This window comes from Eumetopias jubatus, unplaced genomic scaffold (assembly GCF_037043125.1).
Source record: "Eumetopias jubatus isolate StellerSeaLion01/CBP00866 unplaced genomic scaffold, mEumJub1_p1.0 scaffold_7, whole genome shotgun sequence".
Lineage (NCBI taxonomy): Eukaryota > Metazoa > Chordata > Mammalia > Carnivora > Otariidae > Eumetopias > Eumetopias jubatus.
The window spans coordinates 128842411-128859300 of NW_028274813.1; positions in this window are offsets into that span (position 1 = coordinate 128842411).

Below are 16890 nucleotides of genomic sequence, written 5' to 3' on the forward strand. Positions count from 1 at the left end.
CTTGGAGGTGGGAGGAACAGAGTGAACCTAAAAAGTATGATTGGCAAAGCAGTGGCAGAAACTCCTATCAGCCGGGAGGGAAGGCTCGCTGGTCACTTCTGTGGTCTGGACATTGTTGATATGGTCTCTGTTCAGACATGATTACAGAGTGAGCGTGTTTTTGTCCTCATCTGTCCGAGAGATATTTACAAGCTTTCTACCCTTTATGATTTTATAGGTCAAAAACAGAGGGGTTTTTGTTTTTGTTTGGTCATTCATTTATTCAACAACTGATTTCCAAGAGCCAGTGCCAGGCATGTTCTAGAAGCTGGAGCTACATGAGTGGAAAAAAAAATAAGACAAGGCACGCCTGGGTGGCTCAGTCGTTAAGCGTCTGCCTCCAGGGTCCTGGGATGGAGCCCTGCATCGGGCTCCCTGCTCAGTGGGGAGTCTGCTTCTCCCTCTCCCACTCCCCCTGCTTGTGTTCCTGCTCTGGCTGTGTCTCTCTCTGTCGAATAAATAAATAAAATCTTTAAAAAAAAAAATAGAAATCTCTGACCCAGTGTGGCTTGCATTCTAATGGGGGGGGGGGGAGAAACCATAAGGAAATTGAGAAATAAAATATACAGAACGTTAAATAGCAACCTATGCTAAAGAAAAAAGGGAGAGCAGGGAGGGAGATCTAAAATGTCCTGGGAGCTGGGGGATCCTAAGCAACATCTCCAGGAAAGGTTCACTGAGAAGGTGGCTTGGAGGAAGGGCCTGACAGAAGTGAGGTGCCCAGCTCAGTGGACGTCTGGGGGAGGGGGCGGGGGCGGGGGGAGCACTGCGGGCCGAGGGCATAGTCAGTGCTAAGACTCCGGGGCAGGAGAGAACCAGGGCTTTATGCAGATCAGAGAGGCCAGGGTGGGCAGCAAGGGAAAGACCAGCAGTGGAGAAGAGGTCAGAGGGGCCAGGGGATTGAGATGAGGGCAGGCCATGGGGCAATGTCAAAGATCATGGCTTTCTCTCTGAGTTGTTGGGGGAGCTTCTGGGGGGGTTGGGTGACAGTGGAATATTTAAAATATTAGCAAGCACTAAAACTCTCTGTTGTTAAGATTAAAAATAGATAAAAATCTGTATCTTTTTTTTTTAAGATTTTATTTATTTGACAGACAGAGACACAGCGAGAGAGGGAACACAAGCAGGGGGAGTGGGAGAGGGAGAAGCAGACTGCCTGCCGAGCAGGGAGCCCGATGTGGGGCTCGATCCCAGGACCCTGGGACCATGACCTGAGCCGAAGGCAGACGCTTAACCAACTGAGCCACCCAGGCGCCCCAAAAATCTGCATCTTTTTTATTTTTGATCATTACCATATACTTTTAATATTCTTTTTGTCAGTAAGTGTAATATGCTCATGATGAAGGATGTAGAAAATTCAAACATGATAAATAAAACAATTCAAAACCACTACTTACTACCACCCAACGATGACCACTGTGACTCTTAGGGTATCTCCTATCTTTTTTCTTTATATATATTTATATATATATATATATATATATATATATATATATGTAATAAGGTTTTTACATAGAATACACACACGTGTGTATATATGCATATGTATCTTATTTGAGCCTTTTTCCCCCGTTTTAATCATGGCCGTATTTGCAATGTCATTGAAAATCCTTTCATACATTTCCAGTGGCTACGAGGTATTCCATCACGTGAATGAACCATGATTTCTTTATCGTGCAGTCCACTCCTTTCTCTCCCGTACAGCAGCTCTCCTTACAAAACAGTTAAGATTCCAAAAAAATGTTCCCAGCTATCTTTGTTCCCTGGTTCAAGACCACACACAGGTGACAGCTTGTGTCACCCAAGGAGTCAGACTGGAACAGCTTGTGGGGGTCTGGGGTGGTTTCTTCCCCTGTGGGAATATCCTTAGGTTGAAGAGTCCCTGGTTGAGGATATTGTGTGGTTGAATTCACTCAGAGGTGATTACTGGTGCTTTGAAAATACAAATCTGGCAGCATTTCAATGCAAACTGTGGGCCTGGAGGACCATCCTCCTTCCTTCTATCACTGTCCCCACTGCACCACGTCAGATTTCATCAATCATGAAGGAAGACAGAAGTGCAACCCTCCTGCCTGGCACAGGGGCCCCTGATGAGACTGGGACACCACTGGCCTACCCCAGCCAGGTTCCCGAGGACTGCTGGAGCCCACCCCTACTCCAACAGCCAGTCTCACTCCCAAGACCCAGCCAGCCTCACCTCACCCCTGCCCTCCCAGCACCGCCAGGCCCGTGATTAAACATTAACCAGGTTGTCATTTATAGTGTAGTAATTGGGGCTCCCCAAAGAGTCCCCAGATTCCAGCCCTTCCCAATCCAGTGCCCAGCAAGACTCATGGCCATCTCCCAGCCCAGAAAGGCCAAATTAGAGAACAACAGAGTCTCAAGGTCCCTGTCTCTGGTCCATGAGACAGAAATAGAGCCTCCTCCTCACTCTATACGGTAATGAGACTGACCCGCATCCTGTCATTTCAGGGTGAACGGGGCACAGCTGTGATGGCTCCAGAGAGTGGGTCTCAACTCTATCCACTCAGAGCTTGTAAGAAACGCAGAATCTTGGGGGCACACTAATGAATCAGCTAATAAGTCGGTTGATGAGTCAGAACCTGAATTTTAATAAGATCCCCAAGTGATCCTGACGTACAGTAAAATTTGAGAAGCATTGCTCTAAGTCAGTGGTCCTCAAACATGAGTGAGCATCACCTGGAGTGCTTGTTGAAATAAGGGCTGCTAAGCACTCAACCATAAAATGGAATGAAATTTTGATATAATGGCTAAAATACAACACGGATGGGCGTTGAGAACATTATGCTTGATAACAAGACAGACATAAAATGAAAAATATCACGATTCCATGCATAGGAGGTACATAGAACAGGCAAATTTATGGAGTCAGAAAGTAGAAGAGAGGTCAACAGGGGCTGTGGGGGACAATGGGAAAGAACGGGGAGGGTACAGTGTTCTTGCTGGGGATGGTGAAATAGTTTTTGGTATAAACCATGGTGATGGATACACAACATTGTGAATGTGCTTAATGCCACTGACTTGTACACTTACAAATGGTTAAAGTGATCAATACTATGTCGATTTCACCACAAGAAAAAAAAAATGAAATTTAAAAAACCACAGTTTGCTGGAAGCTACCCTTAGAGTTTCTGCTTTCTGCTTCAGCAGTTCTAGACTGAAGTCTGAGAATTTGCATTTCCTAACAACCACCCAAGTGATGCTGATGCTGCTGGTCTGAGGACCATATTTTGAGTGACAAGAATCTGAGCACCATTTCTTAACCAAAATTATAGGAAAACTTATATCCAGACCCCATCCCAAAGAGTCTAGTTTGATTGATCTGGATTAGGGCCTGGGCCTGGGCACGTTTTAAGCTTCTTCAGGTTATCCTGCTGGAGAGCAGTAAATGGGTGGGGTTGTCTGGGAACCTCCTCACCCGCCTATGCTTCATACTGGTGAGGATCTCCTGCTGTTTCTTCGTGGAAGCTTTAGAAGCAGGCACCTGGGTGGCAGAGGAGCTTCGAATGCTAGGAAGATTACCCTACCCTTTGTTCTCCCCAAAAATGCTTCCTAGCCATGGGACAGATCCTCAAGAGAGAGGGGGTATTCACTCTACTACTGAATGACTAGTGTTGATAGACAGAGTTGAGCTTTGTTACATTCCCATGTTAGTGTGTGAAATCATTAATTCTTTTAAGAGGTGTTCTTTGTTTTAAGAAAATTTAGGACCCCCTGATTCACACTTCATTTCCCAACATCTGACAAATCTATCACAGGTGAACCTACTAGAACAGAATAGGAAAGAAAGAGAGAGTGAAGGCCAGTGCTGCTTTTCTGAGCATTCCTCCTCAAACCAAAACAATCCCACGAATAGCTGGTTTGTTGATTTTCCACCCATTCTAAAGAGTTCCATAAGGTCATGGGATTGACCATGGACACGTCCACAGGTGGTAGCAGGACAACAAAACTCTTGCACATTTGAGTCTTTAGTTAAAATTTCTTTCGCCTTTGTGCACTTTATTCATCAAGATATTTATATTCCCGTAGCTGGTCGAGCACCTAAGTAGACACCCTGGCCAGGGTGGGCAGAACCCCTTCCCTGCTACTTCCCTCCCTCCAGCCCACACCCACCCACCACAATCCCCACCTGAGATTCAGCTCACTCCTTTTTCCCACCACCACTGGAAGGAGCAGGGGAGGGGCAGCCTCAAGACCACATGCTCTTCCCAACTCAACTATATGGAACTTACAGCATGTTAAAAATAATGCAATGAGGGCGCCTGGGTGGCTCAGATGGTTAAGCGTCTGCCTTCGGCTCAGGTCATGATCCCAGGGTCCTGGGATCAAGTCCTGCATCGGGCTCCTTGCTCAGCAGGGAGTCTGCTTCTCCCTCTCCCTCTGCCTCTCCCCCTGCTTGTTCTCTCTCTGTCTCTCTCGCAAATGAATAAATAAAATCTTTAAAAAAAAAAAATGCAATGAACAGGAGTACTAGCAAGGACAGATATTCAGGGGTTGGCTAAGACCTGAAAATGAAACACTGACTTCAAGATAGCCTTTCTGAAAGACTCTGGCAGAAGCCAGCAAAAAGAATCACTTTCACTTAAGCCTTCTGAAACCTCCTCTCTTTGCATTTTCTCGCTACTCCAAAGTACCTTTATACACAGACACCCAACTATACCTCTCTGCAAGTCCTTCTGCTCCCTCTCCTGACCTCCTAAATGAACTATCTTTCCCAGATTTTGTTCTCAGAAAAGGACCACATTTCGCAATATCCTCTTGAAATTGCTAGAAGTCAAATTTAAGTTAAGGGCTATAATTAAGGATTCCAAGCCCTCAGGAAGACAGACAAAAGTAATCTGCAGAATTATGGATCTTGTCAGTTATTTACTTTCCCGGACTGCTGGATCCATACCAACTAGTTCACTTAACTGTAAGCCCCTCAGATGGGGGAAATGGTTAAAGGCAACAGGGTGGGAAAGGCCAAGAGGGGCTTTAAATAAGCCAGCTGTGCACAATTCAGATATTTCAGATATTGGTCTTGAGAGGACAAAAAAAAGTAGGAAATGAAATACATATGACATTATTGGAATCTTCCCCTTGAGAGAAGATTGGATGAAACTTCAAAGTTGTAAATAAAATAAATATGTCTCAATAGGAGACCTAAAAACTAGGCTTCAGGAATCTTTTCAACAATATTCTGAGGTACACCTAGGGGCTGAAGCAAAAGGAGACTTGCCTTCTCTTTTGGTAAATAGGCTCACATCTGAAATAGGAAACTTAGAAAAATAAATTGGACTGAGAAATTGCCAATTTAGAAGATCTCCAACATGTGGCTTAACATTTTCAAAAAGCCCTAGAAAATAAACAAGCTAGGAATGAAAACAAACTTCTGGCTGTCCCAATTAAACAACTCGTCCCTGAAATAAAAACAAAAGCAAGAGCTTTTCTATTCTCTGAGAATTCCAAGAGTCTATGAGTAAGGACACCTGTGGATACTGTAGGCAGAAGGGCCATTGGAAAAACTCATGCCATATGTTGGTTAAAAAACAGAAAACAACGGTCCAAAGTGAGCCCAGTGGAGCTGCAGCTGGGAGAAAGATTAGAACGCAATTAATTCCCTACCCTTCATCTAAACTCCCAGGGGGAATGGTTTATAAATATATACGGACAACAATTCATCTTTTTTATTGATATGGGTGCCTCTCTACATACCACTATCACAGACCGTCAGATCCCTCAGAGCACCGAAACCACTCCAATAGCAGGAATTCCCAACACCCCGAAGCCCCTTTCCATGTCCCTATCCGTAACTGCTACATTGGAACCTAGCAGGAGAACAGTCCTTTCTTCTCTGTGACACAACTCCTGCAAATGTAATAGGTAGGGAACAAGTTAGCGAGTGGAACTGCCAAAGAAAAATGTACTGCAGAGGGATGATTTTTGGAAGGCCCAGAAGTTGTAACTGATATTCATAATGAAAGACCTACACTGTCTCTGACTCAAGAAACTACTGAAGACGGCCAGAGTCTCAGAATCCCTAAAGGTCAAAGACTGGGCAAATGCAAGCAAACTCGTTGGAACAGAGCCACAAGAGTCTGGATTGATTCTTCTAAACCTTCACCGAAACTTCTCAATACCCTACCAAAACTCAATGCAAAGAAGGCCTTAGGCCAAATACAACCAGCCGAATTGAAAAAAGGATTGATTATTCTTTGTGCTGGTCCCTGTAATACCTGTTTCACCTGTTTAAAAGCCTAACAGTTGAGCCTATGAATTTGTCTAAGGTCTGTGAGCAGTTAAAATAAGCTTGCTTCCCAGCCGTGCCTTATTCAAATGCCACACCCTCCTTGGTCTCACCTGAAGGTAAATCCTGTACTATAATAGATTTTTTGTTCAATGTTCTTTAGTATCCCCGTTGATGAAGATATCTGATACATGTTTGCCTTCACTTTGGAAAAGCAACAGTTCTCCTGGATAGTTATGCCCTAGGGATTCACCAAAGCCCCCTCCTACTTTTCTCAAGTCTGAAAAGATCTTAAGGGTATACTGTTTCCTTGTGGGTCCATTTGGATACAATATATAGATGACTACTTCTCACGTTCCAGTACTCTTAAAGATTCTAAAGCCAACTCTGTACTTCTACTCACAGAGCTACCAAAAACAGGACACAAAGCTGCGAGGGAGAATTTCTAATTCTGAAAAAACAACAGTTCGTTGTCTAGACCATGACCTATTAACTGCAGGAAAGGCATTATCTGAGGAGAGATTATAAATTATGCAAAATTACCCAAGACCAGCCACTAAAAGACAATATGTCTGGCATTAATTAGGTATTGTGGAGAATGGACACGAAGTTTTTTTGGACTATCAAGCCTCTATACGATTTGACAGAATCAAATATCACACACCCTCCCATGGAACAAAAAAACTAAAAAGGCCTTCAGGGATTTCAAATATCTCTTTGACAGCCATCTAAACTAAATCTCCCAAATTATCATAAGCCTTATCTTTTGTTTGTGCTTGAAAGGTTAGGCCATGCTCTAGGGGTATTAACTCAAAAACATTCTGCACATCAAAGACCCATTGCCTATTATATCCGGTCCCTTGGTCTGGCAGCTAGAGATTATGCTACTTGCCTCAGAACAATTGTGTGCGCTCAGCTAAATTAAACAAAACAGTCCAGATCCGGCACTTGGATTGCCTTTAAACCTGATGGGACTACATGTAGAGCAATCCCTATGGCTAATTGAAAATGCCAACATTTTTCTTCTGGTCTATTAATAAAAAAATATTGTTACTTTCTCCCTTCTCCTAGTACCATACGCTATTCTGACAACTCCACCCGGCAACTTTATTATCCTTACCCCACGAAGGAGAATATTATACTCATGTATCTGCTGTTTAAGAATTGTCCATGCCCAGAACACATACTGTAGGCCTCCCCACACCAAATCCTAATATTATTTGTTGATAGGTCTTACCTTAAAAAGGAAAAGGTGTATACCATGTTCACAGCAACATTACTTATGATAGAAAAAAAAAGTGTCCTTTGGTAGACGGATGGATAAACAAAGTGTGGTAAACACATTCAATGAGCTATTATTCAGCCTAACACATGCTACAACATGGTTGAACTTTGAAGATGTTATGCTACGTGAAATAAGCCAGACACAAAAGGACAAAATCCATAGAGACAGGAAAAATGGTGGTTTCCAGGGAGGGAGGGAGGGAGGGAACAGAGGGAAGGAGGGAATGGAGGGAAGGAGGGAATGGAGAGTTAGTGTTTAATGGGTACAGTTTCAGTTGGAGAAGATAAGGAAGTTCTGGAGATGCATGGTAGTGATGGGTGCACAATGTGAAGGTAATGCCACTTACTGCTTAACTGCACAATTAAAAATAATTAAAATGGTATATTTTAGGTTACATATTTTTTACCACAATAAAAAGTAAAAATAAAAAGAGATAATACCAGGCTGGTTATGTGAAAGCTATCATAGATTCCCTTGAAAAATCCCTTTAACAGCCACCTTAATGCCATAAGGCATTACCAATCCCTTACTAAAAGTCAAATCAGTGTCGGTAATCAAAAATACAGCTTTTTCAAGGGCATGGCTAAATTCACTTTTATTGCTAAAAATAAAAGGCTAAATATATTCACAGACAGTTGACATGCTTTTGGAGTAGTTAATGATTTTGAAATGACGTGAAAACAAGGAGATTTCTTAACCTTCTCAAACACTCCTATACAAACAATGGACAACAAATACATAAATTACTGATGTCTTAATGCTACCTAAGGAAATCGTTCTTGTAAAAGGAAATGAGATACTATAGAAATTAGAAGAAATGCTTTAGTAGATCATCATGCTAAATAAGCTACTCTGATAATCATGCTTATGCAAGAATCTCCTATAGAAAAAAATAGATATCCATAGAGTCAGTCAAGAGTTCCATAACAGATGCACAAAATTTGGCTACCAACTCTGAAAATAAACACTGGGAATAACTGGAGAGTAAGATACACGAGGAGAAGATCTGGTGAGGCCAGGATGGTTGAATGGGAACACCAGATAACCTCAAAGGGATACTTTCTAAAATATACCATGAAACAATTCATCACAGTAGGAACCGAGCCATCTACAATATTAAACAAACAGTGACTGAGAAACTTTTCTAGAATATCCAATTCATTCATCTTCTGTAACCAACATAATTTGGAGAATACTGTAAAGGTAGGGTATGGACCAGAGCCATGTCCTAAGGGATACTTGGACGATCTCCAAATGGATTTTATACAATTGCCTTCCCCTATAGGTTATATGTGTGTAATCGTAATAGTATGTTTCTTTTGCAGGTGGGTTGAAGTATTCCTCTGATGCAAACCTAGGTTCCACTATGGCCAAAATACTATTAGTTTTGTGGGACCTACTTGGGACCTTCCTACTTACCCACCCAGGGATAGAGGAATACATTTTACTGGAAGAGTTAGTTGTAAATTATGCAAAGCTTTGCTCTTTTCTCAAAATCTCTGTTGTTCTTATTGCCTCCAATCCTCTGGGAAAATAGAAAGAACAAATGAAATATTAAAACTGAAAGTAGCAAAACAAGTTCTTGTCCTTCAGGAACTCATACACTACCTCCTGGTAAAAGGATGACTGGAAAATCCAAGTGACTAGGAATATCTCCACCCATACTTGATTCCAATGTTTTACAAGCTGATCAAGCTAGATATTATAAGGCACTAACTCAATACACTCAGTCCAAACACTACATAAGCCGCCCTTCCCCCTCCAATCACCTAATCAGCCCCTCTCTGACCTAAAACAAGGTCATCTGGGGTCCTAGAAAAGACATCAGAGAAAGAGCCCCTTGAATCTCACTGGCAAAGACCTTACGAAGTGCTCTTAGCTACTGGTGCATCTTTCAAACAACAGGGAACTAACCTTAGATATATGTTACTCAATCAACATGACACCATCCATCTGATGAAAATCAGAAAGCTCTATCTACTAAATATCTTAAATTGAGATTTCCCCAAAAGAAAGCTTCCAGAAGGAAGCTGTCCATAGAAGTTGGCTTCTAACTCAAGAGATTCAGAACAAGCTGATGACCACATGAAGGGGACAGTTTCTACCCAAGGTGATTAGAACAAGATTTTTCTATATGCTATACTTTCCTTTATTACTCTCCTCTATTACCCTTTTAATCATACTTTTCCTCATTACTGATTTAATATCATATATTTCTGACTTAGCCCATCATGACGCTGTTACTCCTAATTATGATTTCCCTTGTCTAGGCCTTACTGAAGGTAAAATCACCCTACCTCTGTAATACAGTTCTCCTACCAGTGCAGCCAACTCCTAGAAACCCCCAAATAATAGCCATACATGCAATCAATCCTCCTAAAGAGAATTTTGGTCAAGAATATTCTAATCAACAAATAGCTTTTAGACTCACATTTATTAACCAACGTCCAGGACAGGATTGCTACAATCAGACTGATGTAATGACCCTGACTCAACCTGATCATATAAACTGGCCCAGTGCCCTTCTTCACCACCCTCTTTCATAGCTATTCATGGTGGGTTTTTTAGTATTAATACTTCAGATCAAATTCCCTAATAGACAAAAATGTTCAAAGTCATTACTCTCATTTAAATAGACCAAAAATTGGGGCACCTGGGTGGCTCAGTTGGTTAAGTGTCCAACTCTTGGTTTCCACTCAGATTATGATCTCAAGGTTGTGGGATCAAGCCCCACATTAGGCTCTGCGCTCAGTTCAGAGTCTGCTTCAGATTCTCTCTCCCTCTCCCTCTCATTCAGTCTCCCTCTCTCTCTCAAATAAATACATAAAATCTTTTTATAAAAATAAAAAATAAATAAATAGACCAAAATTATGCCTACCTTACTAATGATAGTGATCCTTATAGACAATACATCAATGAAGAAAATGTACTTGGGCTTAGAAGGGGAGATGTATAATTTCCTGGGATGTAACAACAATGTGACAGCATGACAATACCCAGAGACTATCCACCTTGGCTCCACCAAGATTCACCACATACTGTGATACTGCTGTGCAGTTCCTTGGTTATTTTTCCCCGTACAAAAACCAGGGTCTCAGAAGCCAACCCAGGACCATATAGCTAATTACCCTGTGGAGCCATTAGTTAGATCATTCCAAGTATATGACTCCTCAATGTCTTCAGTACATTATGTCCCCTTAAAAATATTCCTGAAGAGGAGCAAGATGACAGAGGAGTAGACCTGGATTTCGTCTGGTCTCAGGAATTCAGCTGAATAGGGATCAAACCATGAACACCTACGAACTCAACAGGAGATCAAGAAGAGAGTAGCAACAACTCTCTGAACAGAGAAGCGACCACTTTCTGGAAGGTAGGACGTGCGGAGAAGTGAATCCGAGGCGACATTTGGGAGGAGAGACGGCGGGGGAGGGGCCTCCGTCAGCCGCTTCTGGCAAGTGCTAGAGCTGCGGAGCACAAAATCAGACCTTCTAGAAGTCGGCTCCGCTGAGGGACGTCGCTGCAGTGGCTAAGCTGGGGGTGGAACTCTCACGGGACAGTGTGGTCTCATGACCCTCGGGGTCACAGAAAAACCGGGGGTGCCTGAATGCAGCAGAGCTCCCAGGTATCGGAGCAGGGAAGCCGGCTGCAGAGACAGAGCCGAGGTGCGGGCTCTCAGCTCGGGGTGGCCATAAACTGTGATCCGCGGCCCAGTCGGGCCACTGCTCCTCCAGCAGGGACCCAACAAGCGGCAGATCCGGGGAGACTGCCCTTCCTCCCCCAGGAGGAGCGGTGCGGGAGCGCACCGCAGGGATCTGCTGGGTTTGGAGACTCCACACGGGGTCGGGTGCCAGAGATAGAAACGCTTGGTCACAGGCCGGGTGAGCACGGAGTAAGGCCGGAGACCGGGGAGACGGGAGTGATTGACTGCTTTTCTCTGGGGGCGCACTGAGGAGCGGGGCCCCGAGTTCTCAGCTCCTCCGGGTAGAGATTGGGAGGCCACCATTTTCACCCTGGTCCTCCAAAGCTGTACTGAGAGCTTGCAGGAAACAAAAGCTCCTGAGAGCAAACCCGAGCAGCTCGCTTAGCCTGGACGGACAAGGGCGGGGCAATTCCGCCTCCGGCAAAGACATTTGGGAACCACGGCAACAGGCCCCTCCCCCAGAAGATCAGCAGGAACAGCCAGCAAGCCAAGACCAAGTTTACCGATCAAGGAGAACGGGAGAACTCCAGCGCTAAGGTAATACTGCACATAGAATTCATGGCTTTTTTACCATGATTCATTAATCTTTCAAAGTTAATTTTTTAACTGTTTTTTTTATTCCTCTTTTTCCCTTTTTCAACCAACATTTTATCAATCACTTTTTTAAAAAAAATTTTTATTTTTCATTTTTAGAGTCATATTCTATCCCTTCATAGTAGTTACCCTTATTTTTGGCAGATATATATAAGTTGTTCTCTCTTTAAAATTTTGAGATACAGGGCGCCTGGGTGGCTCAGTTGGTTAAGCGACTGCCTTCGGCTCGGGTCATGATCCTGGAGTCCCGGGATCGAGTCCCGCATCGGGCTCCCTGCTCAGCGGGGAGTCTGCTTCTCCCTCTGACCCTCCCCCCTCTCATGTACTCTCTCTCTCTCTCTCATTCTCAGTCTCTCAAAATAAATAATAAATAAATCTTTAAAAAAAAAATTTTGAGATACAGTTTCTTCTAACAGATCAAAATATACCCTAAATCTCTAGTGTATGGCTTTGTTCTAGTCCCTTGCCTGATCACATTCTCTCCCCTTTTTTTCTTTCTTTCTTTTTTTTAATCCTCTTCTTTCTTTCTTCAAGCACCTCATCAATTCCTTTTTTAAAAATTTTTATAATTTTCATCTCTAGAGTCATATTCCATCCCTTCATTGTATCAACCCTTATTTTGTACATATATGTCTTTCTTTCTTTAAAATTTTAGGAGGCACTTTCTTCTAACAGACCAAAATACACCCAAAATCTAGTGTGTGGCACTGATCTATGCACTAGCCTGATCATATTTGATCATATTCTGGTTTTTTTTTGTTTTGTTCTGTTTTTGTTTGTTTTTATCTTTTTCATTTTTTTTTCCTCTTTCTTTTTTCTTTCTTTCCCTTTCTTTTCCCCTGGTTTCAGGTCTTTTCTGATTTGTTTAGAGTATATTTTCTGGGGACGTTGTTAACCTGTTAGCATTTTGTTCTCTCATTCATCTATTCTCCTCTGGACAAAATGACAAGATGAAAAAAATCGCCTCAACAAAAAGAACAAGAGGTAGTACCATTTGCCAGGGACCTACTCAATACGGACATTAGTAGGATGTCGGACCTAGAGTTCAGAATCATGATTTTAAAAGATACTAGCTGGGCTTGAAAAAAGCATGGAAGTTATTAGAGAAACCCTTCCTGGAGAAATAAAAGAACTAAAATCAAACCAAGTTGAAATCAAAAAGGTTATTAATGAGGTGCAATCAAAAATGGGAGCACTAACTGCTAGGATAAATGAGGTAGAAGAGAGAATTAGCAATATAGAAGACTGAATGATGGAAAATAAAGAAGCTGAGAAAAAGAGAGATAAACAACTACTGGATCACGAGGGCAGAATTCGAGAGATAAACAATACGATAAGACGAAACAACATTAGAATAACTGGGATCCCAGAAGAAGAAGAAAGAGAGAGAGGGGCAGAAGGTACATTGGAGCAAATTATAGCAGAGAACTTCCCTAATGTGGGGAAGGAAACAGGCATCAAAATCCAGGAGGCACAGAGAACCCCTCTCAAAATCAATAAAAATAGGTCAACACCCCAACATCTAATAGTAAAACTTACAAGTCTCAGAGACAAAGAGAAAATCCTGAAAGCAGCTCGGGAGAAGAGATATGTAAACTATAATGGTAGAAACATCAGATTGGCAACAGACCTATCCACAGAGACCTGGCAGGCCAGAAAGGACTGGCATGATATCTTCAGAGCACGAAACGAGAAAAATCTGCAGCCAAGAATACTATATCCAGCTAGGCTGTCATTGAAAATAGAAGGACAAGTAAAAAGCTTCCAGGACAAACAAAAACTAAAGGAATTTGCAAACATGAAACCAGCCCTCCAAGAAATCTTGAAAGGGGTCCTCCAAGCAAAGAGAGAGCCTAAAAGCAGCATAGACCAGAAAGGAACACAGACAGTATACAGTAACAGTCACCTTACAGGCAATACAATGGCACTAAATTCATATCTTTCCATAGTAACCCTGAATGTAAACAGGCTAAATGCCCCAATCAAAAGACACAGGCTATCAGATTGGATTAAAAAACAAGACCCACTGATATGCTGTCTGCAAGAGACTCATTTTAGACCCAAAGACACCCCCACATTGAAAGTGAGGGGGTGGAAAACTATTTACCATGCTAATGGACACCAAAAGAAAGCTGGGGTGGCAATGCTTACATCAGACAAATTAGATTTTAAAACAAAGACTGTAATAAGAGACGAAGAAGGACACTATATCCTACTTAAAGGGTCTATCCAACAAGGAGATCTAACAATTGTAAATATCTATGCCCCTAACATGGGAGCAGCCAATTATATAAGGCAATTAATAACAAAAGCAAAGAAACACATTGACAACAATACAATAATAGTGGGGGACTTTAACACCCCCCTCACTGAAATGGACAGATCATCTAAGCAAAAGATCAACAAGGAAATAAAGACTTTAAATGAAACACTGGACCAAATGGACTTCACAGACATATTCAGAACATTCCATCCCAAAGCAATGGAATACACATTCTTCTCTAGTGCCCATGGGACATTCTCCAGAATAGATCCCATCCTAGGTCACAAATCAGGTCTCAACCAGTACCAAAAGATTGGGATTTTTCCCTGCATATTTTCAGACCACAATGCTTTGAAACTAGAACTCAATCACAAGAGGAAAGTCGGAAAGAACTCAAATACATGGAGGCTAAAGAGCATCTGACTAAAGAATGAATGGGTCAACCAGGAAATTAAAGAAGAATTTTAAAAATTCATGGAAACCAATGAAAATGAAAACACAACTGTTTAAAATCTTTGGCATACAGCAAAGGCAGTCCTAAGAGGAAGGTATAGAGCAATACAAGCCTTTCTCAAGAAACAAGAAAGGTCTCAAATACACAACCTAACCCTACACCTAAAGGAGCTAGAGAAAAAACAGCAAATAAAGCCTAAACCCAGCAGAAGAAGAGAAATAATAAAGATCAGAGCAGAAATCAATGAAATGGAGACCGAAAGAACAGTAGAACAGATCAATGAAACTAGGAGCTGGTTCTTTGAAAGAATTAACAAGATTGATAAACCCCTGGCCAACTTATCAAAAAGAAAAGAGAAATGACCCAAATCAACAAAATCATGAATGAAAGAGGAGAGATCACAACCAACAACAAAGAAATACAAACTATTATAAGAACATATTATGAGCAACTCTATGCCAACAAATTAGATGACCTGGAAGAAATGGATGCATTCCTAGAGATGTATCAACTATCAAAATTGAACCAGGAAGAAATAGAAAACCTGAACAGACCTATAACCACTAAGGAAATTGAAGCAGTCATCAAAAATTTCCCAAAAAACAAAAGCCCAGGGCCAGATGGCTTCCCAGGGGAATTCTACCAAACATTTAAAGAAGAATTAATATCTATTCTCCTGAAACTGTTCCAAAAAATAGAAATGGAAGGAAAACTTCCAAACTCATTTTATGAGGCCACCATTACATTGATCCCCAAACCAGACAAGGACCCCATCAAAAAGGAGAATTACAAACCAATATCCTTGATGAACATGGATGCAAAAATTCTCACCAAAATACTAGCCAATAGGATCCAACAGTACATTAAAAGGATTATTCACCACGACCAAGTGGGATTTATCCCTAGGCTGCAAGGTTGGTTCAACATCCACATATCAATCAACAAGATACAATATATTAACAAAAGAAAGAACAAGAATCATATGATCCTCTCAATAGATGCAGAAAAAGCATTTGACAAAGTACAGCATCCTTTCTTGATCAAAACTCTTCAGAGTATACGGATAGAGGGTACCTACCTCAATATCATAAAAGCCACCTATGAAAAACCTACAGCGAATATCATTCTCAATGGGGAAAAGCTGAGAGCTTTCCCCCTAAGGTCAGGAACGCGGCAGGGATGTCCACTATCACCACTGCTATTCAACATAGTATTAGAAGTCCTAGCCACAGCAATCAGAAAACAAAAAGAAATCAAAGGCACCCCAATCGGCAAAGAGGAAGTCAAACTCTCACTCTTTGCAGATGATATACTTTATGTGGAAAACCCAAAAGACTCCACCCCAAAACTGCTAGAACTCATACAGGAATTCAGTCAAGTGGCCGGATATAAAATCAATGCACAGAAATCAGTGGCATTCCTATACACCAACAACAAGACAGAAGAGAGAGAAATTAAGGAGTCAATCCCATTTACAATTGCACCCAAAAGCATAAGATACCTAGGAATAAATCTAACCAAAGATGCAAAGGATCTGTACTCAGAAAACTATAAAATACTCATGAAAGAAATTGAGGAAGACACAAAGAAATGGAAAAATGTTCCATGCTCATGGATTGGAAGAACAAATATTGTGAAGATGTCAATGCTACCTAGAGCAATCTACACATTCAATGCAATCCCCATCAAAATACCATCCACTTTTTCAAAATAATGGAACAAAAAATCCTAAAGTTTGTATGGAACCAGAAGAGACCCCGAATAGCCAGAGCAATGTTGAAAAAGAAAAGCAAAGGTGGCAGCATCACAATTCCGGACTCCCAGCTCTATTACAAAGCTGTCATCATCAAGACAGTATGGTACTGGCACACAGACACATAGATCAGTGGAACAGAATAGAGAGCCCAGAAATGGACCCTCAACTCTATGGTCAACTAATCTTTGACAAAGCAGGAAAGAATGTCCAATGGAAAAAAGACAGTCTCTTCAACAAATGGTGTTGGGAAAATTGGACAGCCACATGCAGAAGGATGAAACTGGACCATTTCCTTACACCACACACAAAAATAGAATCCAAATGGTTGAAAGACCTCAATGTGAGACAGGAGTCCATCAAAATCCTAAAGGAGAACACAGGCAGCAACCTCTTCGACCTCAGCCGCAGCAACTTCTTCCTAGAAACATCACCAAAGGCACGGGAAGCCAGGGCAAAAATGAACTATTGGGATTTCATCAAGATAAAAAGCTTTTGCACAGCAAAAGAAACAGTCCACAAAACCAAAAGACAACCGACAGAATGGGAGAAGAT